Below are 12016 nucleotides of genomic sequence, written 5' to 3' on the forward strand. Positions count from 1 at the left end.
ATTGGTGCTATCAGCTATATTTCCATGTTATTTGCAATTTATGTTACACCGCAAAGGTGTCTTGGTGAGCTTTAACAGCAAAATTTTCACCCAGTGAAACTTCCATGCTTACATGTCACACACTCACCTATTGACATGTCAGTCACAACATGATCACTTCTAGTGACCAGCAGCTTGGAGCATGTATCAACTACAGAAAATACCTGTAGGTATATGCCAATGCATTAGAACAGGGCTACAGACTAGTTGCTACAGAAAAATTAAACATATCATATATGTAGTGTTCAGTTTAGGCCACTCCAATTGGTAATTATGTTTCTGGTCCACTGCCCGCATCCTTTTCTGGAGAATGTGAAATTTCAGAAACACATGGGTAAAAAGCCCGCATCAGCTTTTTGAAAAACCTGGATTTCAGAAACAAATATTGGGCTGCAACAAGTATGCTAAATCTAACTATCTAAATGCCATAATTTGTGTTTTATCAGTGAAAACCTACAAGAAATTGGCAAAGTGGTACGGATCGATATACAGTCAGTAAATCACAAAAATACTCTAATTGAGCAGTCACTTCATTGTTGCTTTGTTGCTTTGTTGCTGAATTCTGCCCGCCCGCACCTAAAACTGATTTTCAAAGGACCAGAAACATAATTACCAATTGGAGTGGCCTTACATTCTTATTTTGACATTTGTTAAAACACACTGTTTCAGCCATGATTTTGTGCTATGATTCCAACCAGTACTTCTGTGTGTGATGTTTGTGTGCTCCCCATCCCAATACAGTAAATGGACTCACCACGCTATTATTAATTATTATTTACTGAGCAGTCAGCCCTGCTGGTATGATAGGCTTGGGGACCGAACCGCATTCTCTTGTCATTGGGTGCCTTATGTATACTCAGTAAACCTAAGCTGACCTATAAAAACTGGCCTAGAGCAGACACTAGAAAAACATCGCGGTCGGGTCACACGAGACCGTACAACCAGGGTAAACTACCCTTTTAAAACCAGCCTGAAAACTAGCGCCTAATCATATGATGAACTTACAAGATTTAATAGCAATAGCTGGTCCTCGAGTTGGTCCTGGTGTCTCCCAGTCTCCAGTTGAAACGCCCTCTATATAAATTATTGGCCAATTCTATGTACACCGGTACGCAGGTGGCACCAACAGCCACCAAATGACTATTGCCACCAGTGAGCTATGGTAGCCAGGCTGCTGCCACCAATGTAACCAGTAGTGGTTTTGCAGCCATGCAAGCGCTGTTTGCAGCAATTAAAGCCTGCAAACACTGGCGCATTGCGCAAAATCGCAACGCTTGCATAGTAAACGAATTTGGTCCATTTCTCACCTTTTATAGTGGTAGCAACCTGGCTACCATATAGCAGTGGTAATAGAACTTTGTTGGCTCTCAGAACAACCAGTATGCCGGTGAACATAGACACTTCGATTTACTCCCAGTACTGATTCATGCAATGTTCCATGCTTACATAACCTTTAGCACAAATCCCAGTAAATAAAGACAAAGTAAGTTGGCTAATGCATAATGACTAAAGTAGTTGCTTTACTTTGGCAACTGGGCATTGGAAAATGTGAGGGGGCAGTTGCCCCCTCTGCCCCCCCCCCCCCCCCCCCCCCCCCATTTCTCCGCCCCTGAATTCCTTACCATTTAGGTGTAATCTATTTCTGTCTTGTTCCTCATTTTTTTCTTCTATTCATCAGGTAACAAGCAAAGATCATCACACATACAAAACCTACAGAAAAGTATTATTTGGTAAAAGGCCAAGTTACATGAGAATGTGATTTAAACATGCAGTGTACAGTAGGTACACCCTCAATTTGCAGATAAACCTACAATTCCCTTGCTAAGTGCCCGTGTAGCACTATTTCCTGTCATAAAAAAATACGTGTGACCTAGCACCTTTCCCACATTGCCTGGAGTATCAAAAGTGTATACATCTGACGCTATAATACCTGCACTTGATCCTTGATCTTCTCGATATCCGCTAAATTATTGAGAACTTTTCACCACAGGCAAAATCGCACATTGTAACATCACGTGACCAGAAAGCAGACGGACGCCCAGTAACCTATGAGGTATGAGGCACCGGTGGTAATATAACTTTGTTGGCTCTCAGAACAACCGGTATACCGGTGGACATAGACACTCCGATTTACCCGTAAATTATTATTTGCCTTCAGTTTTGTGCGCTTAGTACCTAGACTTGAAGGCCGTGCATTTTTACGCATGCGTACTAATATTTTCGCATAAATACCACCTATATAGTTAAGCTATTTCACATTAATAAGCTTTGATTACTGATATTGGATCCATGTGATCTTCGTATCGTGCCATTTATCCTTTGTTTCTATTAACTCTAATAGAACGCACGACTACTCTATTAGAGTTGTTACAGATGACGGAAATGCCCAGTATGGGATTTTTCCATATGCATACCCCCTAAATTGTGTATAGTAAAAGTTTGGAATTCAGTCACCAAAATTCCTGGGACCGCCCTTGGTAGCTGTCAGGTACCACTGTTTGCTGGACTTTTTTCAGAGTGTGAAGCAACTCAGGAGACTCATTTCATTACTACCTTTTTTTTTGATTTGATTTGATTATGACTTCACAGTACTGCCTACAGGTATGTCAGGTATACAATAATTACAATCAATGGTATATTGGGGGTACAGTACAGAGGGTTTGCTAGTTCTGGGTTAGCGGCCAAAATACTTATAATAATACTATACTGTTTGGGTGACTGATTAATATTGATGAAACTGTACAATTTTAGCACAAGATGTGTTTCATTACACAATTTTGTATTAATATGTAGAATTGTAGATCTTATCATGGCAAGTCAGTACTTCAAAATGCAGCAGCTTTCCCACATACGTAGATGGCTTTATAAGGTCAATGCTTTTGTAAGGAGCAATAACTGGTTAATATCCAAATAGTGGTATTCATACTTCATGATACCTGCCATGTGAACTATGAGTAGCATCGTACGCACTGTTATGGAGCCTTTGAATGTTTTGTTCCAATAAGGATTTTGTTGATTAAATAAATGAATATCACTATCCATGGCCAGTTGGCTTCAAATTACTATCTGGATAGTAAAGTATTATCTGGATAGTATGGATAGTATTGATAAGTGTATCCATTTCAGCCCAAGTAGAATACACATTCATGCATTGCCAAAATGATTATTTTGCTGATCACACTTCTCGGAATAAAATTATAGTTTAGTAATTATCAACTAGTCGAAACATACAGTGTAGCAACTACACTGAGCCTAGCCTAACTCATAAGGCCAAAACCCATAATTGAATGCTCTGGGTTGCTCAATATAACTAGCCAAAGTATGTTGTACTTTTGAGCTTGTTAGGAATCAAGGCCATGCATGAACAAAGTTCCAATGATATTGCCCAGTAAAGTTAAACCCCAAGTAACACCTTTGCAAAGTGGTGTATAGCTGGTTGCACACAACGTTTGTAGTATGTATGCGTCAAACTCAGATAATATAATGAAGTGATCACATGATCAACTAGCCCATGTTCTATTAGTTTCTGAGCATGTGTACATTCATCAATACAATTCTACATGGTATATACATACAAACAGGGTTTCAACTACAAGCTAGAGTTATGTGATTGTAAGAAAACATACAAATGCATGTGAAGTACAGAAATAACATGTTACTGATTACACTAACAAATGTAGTAATTTACTGAATGTAGAGCTCCAGTTGATCAATCAATGGAGATCCATTAAAAAAATAATACCATCTACATATTCTAGCTTCTATATCACTAGTAGTGCTCCCACTCAACTGTCGGTAAAACCATTGTGAGGTAGGGCTAGCACAACAGTCAGTACTAGTATAGCAATCAGATCCATCCCACAATGGGTCATTAAAGTAATAGGCTGATGCATTATAAGTGTTGATACTTCCTGACTCACAGTAATAGTTAGTTCCCACAAAGGAGGGAGGGGCCAGTCCATTACCAACAGCACATGGGCAATTGCCTTGATTTGCACAGCCACAGCTGTCATATAATCCAGCGACATATGTCCAGATGTGTTGACGAGGATTACCGTAAGTTATTAATAAACCATCAGCATAGTAGCCATCAATTGTTTGACCTTCATTATGATACGCCCAAAAGCTATTTGTTTCTCCCTTTTGATATCCTCTTGCTCTGCCACACACCCTCTGGTAACTTTTTCCACTAGTGGAGAAGTAAGCAGAAGATCAAGTACGATCATTGCTGCTGACCACTCGACAGAAGCTAACACCAGAGTAAGTGTATTTAAGCCATCCACTGGGGCAATCATCTCCTGCACTGATATCAAGTTTGACAATTCTTGTCCATCCTCCGCCCACACCAGCACAAGTTGTGATAAAGCCAGCAGAAATTTCTGTCATGTTGCAAAGTGTCCATTGATTGTTATTAATACGATAGTAACCTGACTTGTCACCAGTTTCAGGATTATTGTTGTAGATGTCCTCACAAGATGATCCAGTATAGTTCATTCCACAGAAGACTTTCCTGGGACCATCTAATATCCAATAATATCCTGACCTGTTGCGACCATCAGGATTCATATTGTAGATCTCCTGACAGGAATCACCAGGGTAGAAGGGGGACTGAAAATGATACTCTTCACACTGATCATCAGTAGCCATTACTAGATCCTTAGTGAAGATCACTGTTATGATGCAATAAACTTCATCAGTAATAAACAGTAAACAATAACTACAACATTGACTACTAAAGTGATTTTGACATTAAAGTATCGTAGATTTATAGAGCTTGTTACAGTACGCAATAAGAATACTTATCAGTGACATACCTATGTGATATAATTATCCCCAAATATGTCTACCATGTATATGATCAATAGAGCACACAAGCATTGTGTCTGCTTCTTTGAAATTCTGTAATAATTTACATGTATTGTTTTGAGAGGTTTCATTTTTAACCACCAATTATCCTATGAACTTCATTATGGTCATGTAGGACCACAGAATAGCTGTTCATTACTTGTTGCCTCTATGCCATGTAACACACTACAGTATTATCAAAATATTATAGAGATTTGATCCCAGCTACATTGATTTGTTCCTTACTAGCGGTGTGAATCTAAGTGATGTAAGAGTGCATTAGCAAGAGTTCTTGTATGTGTTATTAACTCCTACATAGTAGAGAGCAATGTTAAACATGTCATGAATCTTAATTGTAAACAATCATGATGATACAAGAGAACATATCTTTTAATGTGATTGTAGCTACAATGTTGAAATACATATAACCAGTTAGCCTCTATCATTGGCATGTTGAGTTAACTTATTAAATTCTTGTTTCTGTACAATAAGCTTTTCTGTCACGTCTCTGTCTGTATTAGAATACAATACCTATGTATTATCAGCACAGTGTTATATACTACTCCCCCTCTTGAAGAGATCACTCTAAGATCAACAATGAACAAAATCTTTATGTGGGGGTCAATGATCGTGATCACGATATCATCTAGATGGTACTGGTGAAAATCTTGGTATACTATCAACATCATCATAGTCTTCATACAGTTCTAATGCTTCCCCTATATTTGATGTTGATTGAGATGAATCATTGCTCAGTATGGAGAGCCTTGGTAAGAAATCTGCCTCATAAAATATTGCCCTAAATGGCTTCAGGTGATCAAAAGTGTATATACCACTACTCACTTTCTGGGATTGTTTACTATAGCTGTATGTAGTAAGTGGCATCAGATATTCGCATTCGCTTGACCACTGTGTGGTCCAGACGATGGAGGCTTATGAAACTTTTTGGCTTTGCATTCTTCACAAACATATATATCTGCATGTGTCCTGTACAGTGTGCTGTAATGCTTGAGCATACTTATTGTGAAGAGTGGCCACTTTTGGCGGCAGACTAAAATTAATACCAAATTCACTGGAAGCTCAGTGTGGATGCCAACATCAAGAAGAATGGGAATAGCCAGTCCCTGGGTGAATATTAGTGTTATACACATATGTAGCACAACTAACAGATGTGGTCTTTCCACTCCCAAGGGTATTTGCCTAATGCAGTAGAAAGTGTGATTAAAGTGCTCAGCCAAGCCATGTGATTGAGGGTGGTAGGGAGTTGTTCTTGTTTTCTTAATCTGTAGCAGGTTTATCACTTCTTTAGCACTGTAAATTTATTAATAAACTGATGACCCTGGGCCAAGTACAACTGGTCTGGCAGTGAAAAGCAAAAGAAGATTTATTTACCAACTTGTTGCAGTTGTTGGCTACTGTTTCAACTTCTTGATTTGGTAGAGCATATGATTCGGTGTACCATGTGAAGTAGTCAGACATGAACATAAGATCTCTTACAAGTACTTTCTGATAAGGGGCCAAGCAGATCCATAGCTACTAGGTAACACGGGTGAATGCTCACTGGCGCAGTCGTATTTCTTGGAGCTGAAGATTTTCTTGCAGCACAAGTCTGGCACCAAGTACACACATCTGCAATATAGCCAGGCCAATAAAATCTTTGCCTCTGTCTTCACTTCTCATAAGTGTCCAGCAGAAACTTCATTTATTGTGGAGTGAGGAAAGGATAGCCATCTGGCAACCTAGGCCTGTACCTCTGGCTCTTTTATTCCTTGTATCTGCTGAAGGCTACCATAATTTGAGCTGTTATAAGATAAAAGGTTTACCTAGAAGGAGTTATCTAAAATACTTGATGTAAGTTACAACTGTAAGTTGCTCTAACCGGGAAACTGAATATCTGCGTTCAGCTTTGCTCAACACTTAATAGCAATGCAATAACCATCTTGTATTTGAGGAAGCACAGTCCAAATACCTGTTAGAGTACTGAACTCACTTAGGTACTGTCATGATCTCATTTAATGTGCTACACTTTAGAAGAAGTACTGGTGGTACTATTATTGTTTAATGCATTGCTGTGTATCTGGGGGTGTACATATAATTAGGAACCCACCTATGTGCTTTTTTATTTTACTTATTATGTTATGCTGTACCGCTCAAAAATTTTGTCTGTAATGCTAAATATTTATGCCATGTTTTGCTAATAAATTTGCACTTTAAGGGAAATATTATGAAGTGGCTGAAGCACAAACCATAAATCCTTGTTTCTCAAAATGCATGTCACAGAAAAAGTAGACATCTCTAATAGAACAGTCAGATACCTGATTGTTCTATTAAACTGACTGTTCTATTAGGGGATATTATTTTTTTTGCTGCGACATGTAACATATTCAGGGTCAGATCCAGACTTTTTAAAAATGGAGTTCCACTCTAAAATTGCAACTTCAGCCTAGCTGTAAGTCAAAGACCAAAAAAAAGGTCATCACCTGCAGACAATAGCTGCCCATAGATGCCCTCACCAACTATATTTGCCTTATTTATAACTACATTCATAGCTACACTGTTCCTCTTAAGAATACTGTGACTGCTCTATTAGAGTATCTCGAGTAAGAGAGGCTCTTTCAAAAGCAGGGTTCCATGGAACCTTTTTGAAGCCCCCAGATCCTCCTCAGGAAAAGTTACAGTAGAACAATACACACGATTCTACAATAGGTTTAGTTGCTCTGTAAAATTAATGCCAAATTGAATATCAAGAATAATCTAGCATAATTCTTGTTGCCATATAGTCTGTTCAATTCAGCATTAATTCTACAGAGCAATAAACCTATTGTAGAATTTTATGTATATAGTTTCATTTATTTATAGCAGTGCACAAATATTTTGCCTATTATGCTAGCATTATGCTGAATCCTTTCAAGTGCTTATTACACACTCATAATTATGCCAACATAATCGGCTATAATTTTTGTATTCTTACTGTATTTATGTGTCCATTTCTAGTGTCCAGTATCAGTAGTTACATAGCAATTAGACAGTGTGAAAATGTTATAAATGAAAATGAAACTGTAGCCACTAGACAACATAACACTACCTTTAGAATACAAAATTTCAGTCATTGAACTGTATTAAAAGGTCAGAAAGAATGTACTATATATAATAGTTCATAACTACAGAAAGCATAGTGGACAGAGGCATAGCAGCTATATACCGTATTTGGTGAATGCATCTGGTCCTCGATCTGGTCACAATGAGGAGGTATCATGTATGCTATACTATGCTGTATATAAATCACATACCAACAAAAGCTGTATACATGTATAAGAGATTCTAAGCATGTACATGTATGCACACAAATACAGTATTATCAGACATGCATTATATATGTTAATAATGTTATAGCTTTTTTGTACAATATAAACTTCTGGTAGTGACTAAAAATAATACTGCATTGGACTATAGATAATTATTATGTTTACAACAGAAAATACAATATTACAATATGGTCTAATTCTACAGTTTCTATGTACTTGTGACAACAACACTAGTGTTCCAAGTAATGGCTCGAACCATCTTCATCATACCTGATGATCACCACTCCACCAATTCTGAAAACACTTGTTCTCTATCACATTGTGTAAATAATGCAGAAAGATACTTCACCTCTAATACCCATCTGCTCTTTCTTCCCGGAACTTATCTTCTTAAAAGGGACTTCATTTTACAGAAATCAAACAACATTTTCATGAGTGGTAACCATACCACAATAAGATGTACCAATTTATCAGTTGGAATAGTTATTATTGATGTAAAAAACATTGCCATCCAAAACATGAAAATAACAGACTGTGGCAAAAGTTACAGTTATTATTTAGCTTTTCCTCTATACCTGTATCCTACACAAACTCTTCATATGAATAATGTTGCACTCCAGCTACACTATTGCGAGTCTGCAGTTGTTAAGAATATATCGATAACTGTTAATATGGGTATTGATGGATTAGCTGCTGTTAATGTGATAGGATCTGAATTAAGTGATGTACATGTCAATGTAGTGTCTTCACAAATTTCTGATCCTACCACCAATGGCATGTTATTGCACTATTATAATTATACGAAACAAGGCAGTTACAAATTGATAATAAAGAACTTCATTTTCACACAAACATTTTGTTTTCACAAAACACAAAATGTATTCCTTATGTTGCTTAATCACATTGAGAAAAGATTCTTAATTGTTATCACAATTATGAACACCAAGCTTAAAGGTTTGTGCAATGCACGCATATTATGTTATCACAGTGTCCTTAATTCTGAACCAATTGAGATTAATTTTAAAAACTGTTACATTTACAACAATACTGCAAATATCTCTCCAGACCTATCTGTACTTTTCCTACTAACATTGACACGGTCTAATAGTGATTTTGTTAACATTAGTAACACAAAATTTTACAAAAATGTTAACTTGAGTTCAATAATAGCTGTTACAAATGATCATACCACTAGCCATACATTTTCAGTAGAAATTAATAATTGCAGTTTCAATCACAACCAAGTCATGAACATCATAAAAATTATCTACAAGGTGATTGAAGAGAGGGGTAAGTTGGTAAACATGGAAATATACAATACCAATATCACCAATAACAAACATGGTAATGGAAATAGTTTGATATTAACTAACAATGGAGATTTGTTCTTCAGCAACACTAAAATTACAAATAACAACTACTACGAAAACATTGTGAGACTTAATAAATCTTCCATGATAATTGAAAATTATGTAGTTATTTCAAATAACTTTGCTAGACATGTTTTAAATATTAAAGAAACTTCATACATTTTAATGGATCCTAAGAGCACACTTAAAGTGACAAATAATGTAGTTTACTTAGTGTTGACAAAGATGATCACTATCACTAAACAAGTGAAGCCGCTGTGTTATTTTCAGTTTGCATCAATGAAAACTAAAAATATTAATTCAACTATAATAGACATTGTAGGTAACATGTACACTGCACCCAATATTTTGAGTCGTCATGAGAATTACTTTAGAAATTGTGAATGGATTACATTTGGACGTAGTTCTTTGATAGAGAGTAGCCCTGATGATGTGTTTGCTACAGTTTTGAACATGACAAATGAAAAAATTGACAAAAAGGGTATAGGATTAATTCCTTCAAGTATTTGCAGGTGTGAGACTTTGTCGAAATATGATTGTACTTCACACGAGTTAGGACAAGTGTTTCCTGGTCAAATTTTAGTGATTAACTTAATTGTACCACGACTATTGTCTTCAAGAAACTCAGTAATATTACTTTATGACACTACACATTCACCATCTAATGGTTGCAGAATTGGCAAAGCAACTGAGATGTTACAGATGCATGCAAACACTGGTTGTAACCAATATAACTACACTGTGTGGTCTGATAAAACTGAATGTGAACTACACTTGAGTGCTGAAGGAATACCAGAAATATTCTATGTTAAACTACTACCTTGTCCAGTTGGATTTCATTACAAGTTCAAGGATGTTACTGTGATTCGATGTTGGATTGTGACGCTATTTCTGTCACCACATGTAACTTAGCTGATGGGACTATATTACGTCCTGCTAACAGTTGGATATCAGTTGATGCTGCCAATGGCTCACAACACAGGTACCATGTCTCCTCTCAATGTCCATTTGACTACTGTTTACCCTACTCATCACACCTCAACCTGTCCTCTCCTGACATGCAGTGTCAGTTTAACAGGTCTGGTGTGTTGTGTGGACATTGTCAAGAAGGACTCAGTGCCGTGTTTGGTTCATCCTGGTGTAAAAAGTGCTCCAACATCTATTTGCTTATCATAATACCTATAGCTCTAGCAGGTATTGTGTTGGTGATATTATTGTTTGCATTGAAACTGACTGTTATGAATGAAACTATACTAACTGTCATCTTCTATGTCAACATCATCAATACAAATTATTCAACATTACTACCCAACTGTTATTCACCAGTTTGCATATTGCTTTTCATTTTCAATTTGGATTTAGGAATCGAGACTTGTTTCTACAATAACATGAGTGGTTATGCTAAAATATGTTTACAGTTAACATTTCCATCTTACCTCATAGCAATAGCATCAGCCCTAATTATTGGTAGTCGTTACTCTAGTAAAGTACAAAGACTTACAGCACGAAGAAGTTTACATGTGCTTGCCACACTCTTTTTGTTGAGTTATACTAAAATATTATCAACAGTATGTCATGTCTTGTTCTTTTATTCTGATACTATTTACCTTCCTAGTAGACACACACAGCTATTCTGGTCAACAGATACAAGTGTTCAGTTGTTTGGAATCAAATTCACAATACTGTTTGTAACCTGTTTAATCATCTTTATAACATTGATGTTATTTAATATGCTTCTTCTTTTCACAAGGCCATTGTCAAGATTTAAATTTGTAAATGGCTTTAAGCCACTACTCGATCCGTATCTTGGTCCATACAAGGACAAGTACTACTACTGGACTGGGTTACAACTCCTTATTAGGACTGTGTTTTTTAGTTTCTCTGCATTAAAAATAGAATACAACCTTATTAGTGGAGTGATTACAGTAGGAATCTTGCTCTGCTGTCAAGGAGTTATACGACCTTTTAAGAGTATATTCAAGAACGTACAGGAGTCAATTATTCTACTAAATCTTCAGTTACTGTATTTATTTGCATTACATGATCATTACAACAACACAAGCACTGCAGTAGCGCAGTACCTCATCTTAGTGGTACTCTTGTATTTCATACTCTTCATAGTGTACACCTGTGTAACTATGATGTGTGGGAGTAAAATGGAACAATTGAAAGGCTTCATCACTGTGCACTTACTTGCAAAACAGAAAAACAAAAGAAAACCAGTTGAGCTGAGTATGCAGAACACAACCAGTAATATCCCAGATGTGACATTCAATTGCAGAGAATTTCAAGAGCCTCTTGTTGCAGTGACCAACTAATACAACTTGGTACTAACATTTTTAGAGCACTTTCATTAACGATACTGAGTGATAAAAATTAATGTTCATTGTTATGTATACTGCCTACAGTAGCTGTAAGTACAATGGAAACTGTTAATATAACTGCATTATATCATTA

General features: G+C 36.7%; 1 long non-coding RNA gene across 13 annotated transcripts in view; it reads right to left on the reverse strand.

Moving 5' to 3' along the window:
* The window catches only part of LOC136255818 (uncharacterized), a 9965-nt gene extending 7762 nt beyond the window's left edge, over positions 1-2203 (reverse strand). For 11 of the 13 annotated variants that reach the window (XR_010701128.1, XR_010701136.1, XR_010701118.1 and 8 more), the window contains exons 1-3: positions 1970-2203; positions 1662-1749; positions 128-203 (exon numbers count right to left, since the gene is read on the reverse strand). This is a non-coding gene — a long non-coding RNA (uncharacterized lncRNA). The remainder of the gene's footprint in view (positions 1-127; positions 204-1661; positions 1750-1969) is intronic. The other 2 variants (XR_010701144.1, XR_010701148.1) reach the window with 1 other exon arrangement.
* Positions 2204-12016: the final 9813 nt, after the last annotated feature.

This window comes from Dysidea avara, chromosome 1, assembly GCF_963678975.1.
Source record: "Dysidea avara chromosome 1, odDysAvar1.4, whole genome shotgun sequence".
NCBI classification, from domain to species: domain Eukaryota; kingdom Metazoa; phylum Porifera; class Demospongiae; order Dictyoceratida; family Dysideidae; genus Dysidea; species Dysidea avara.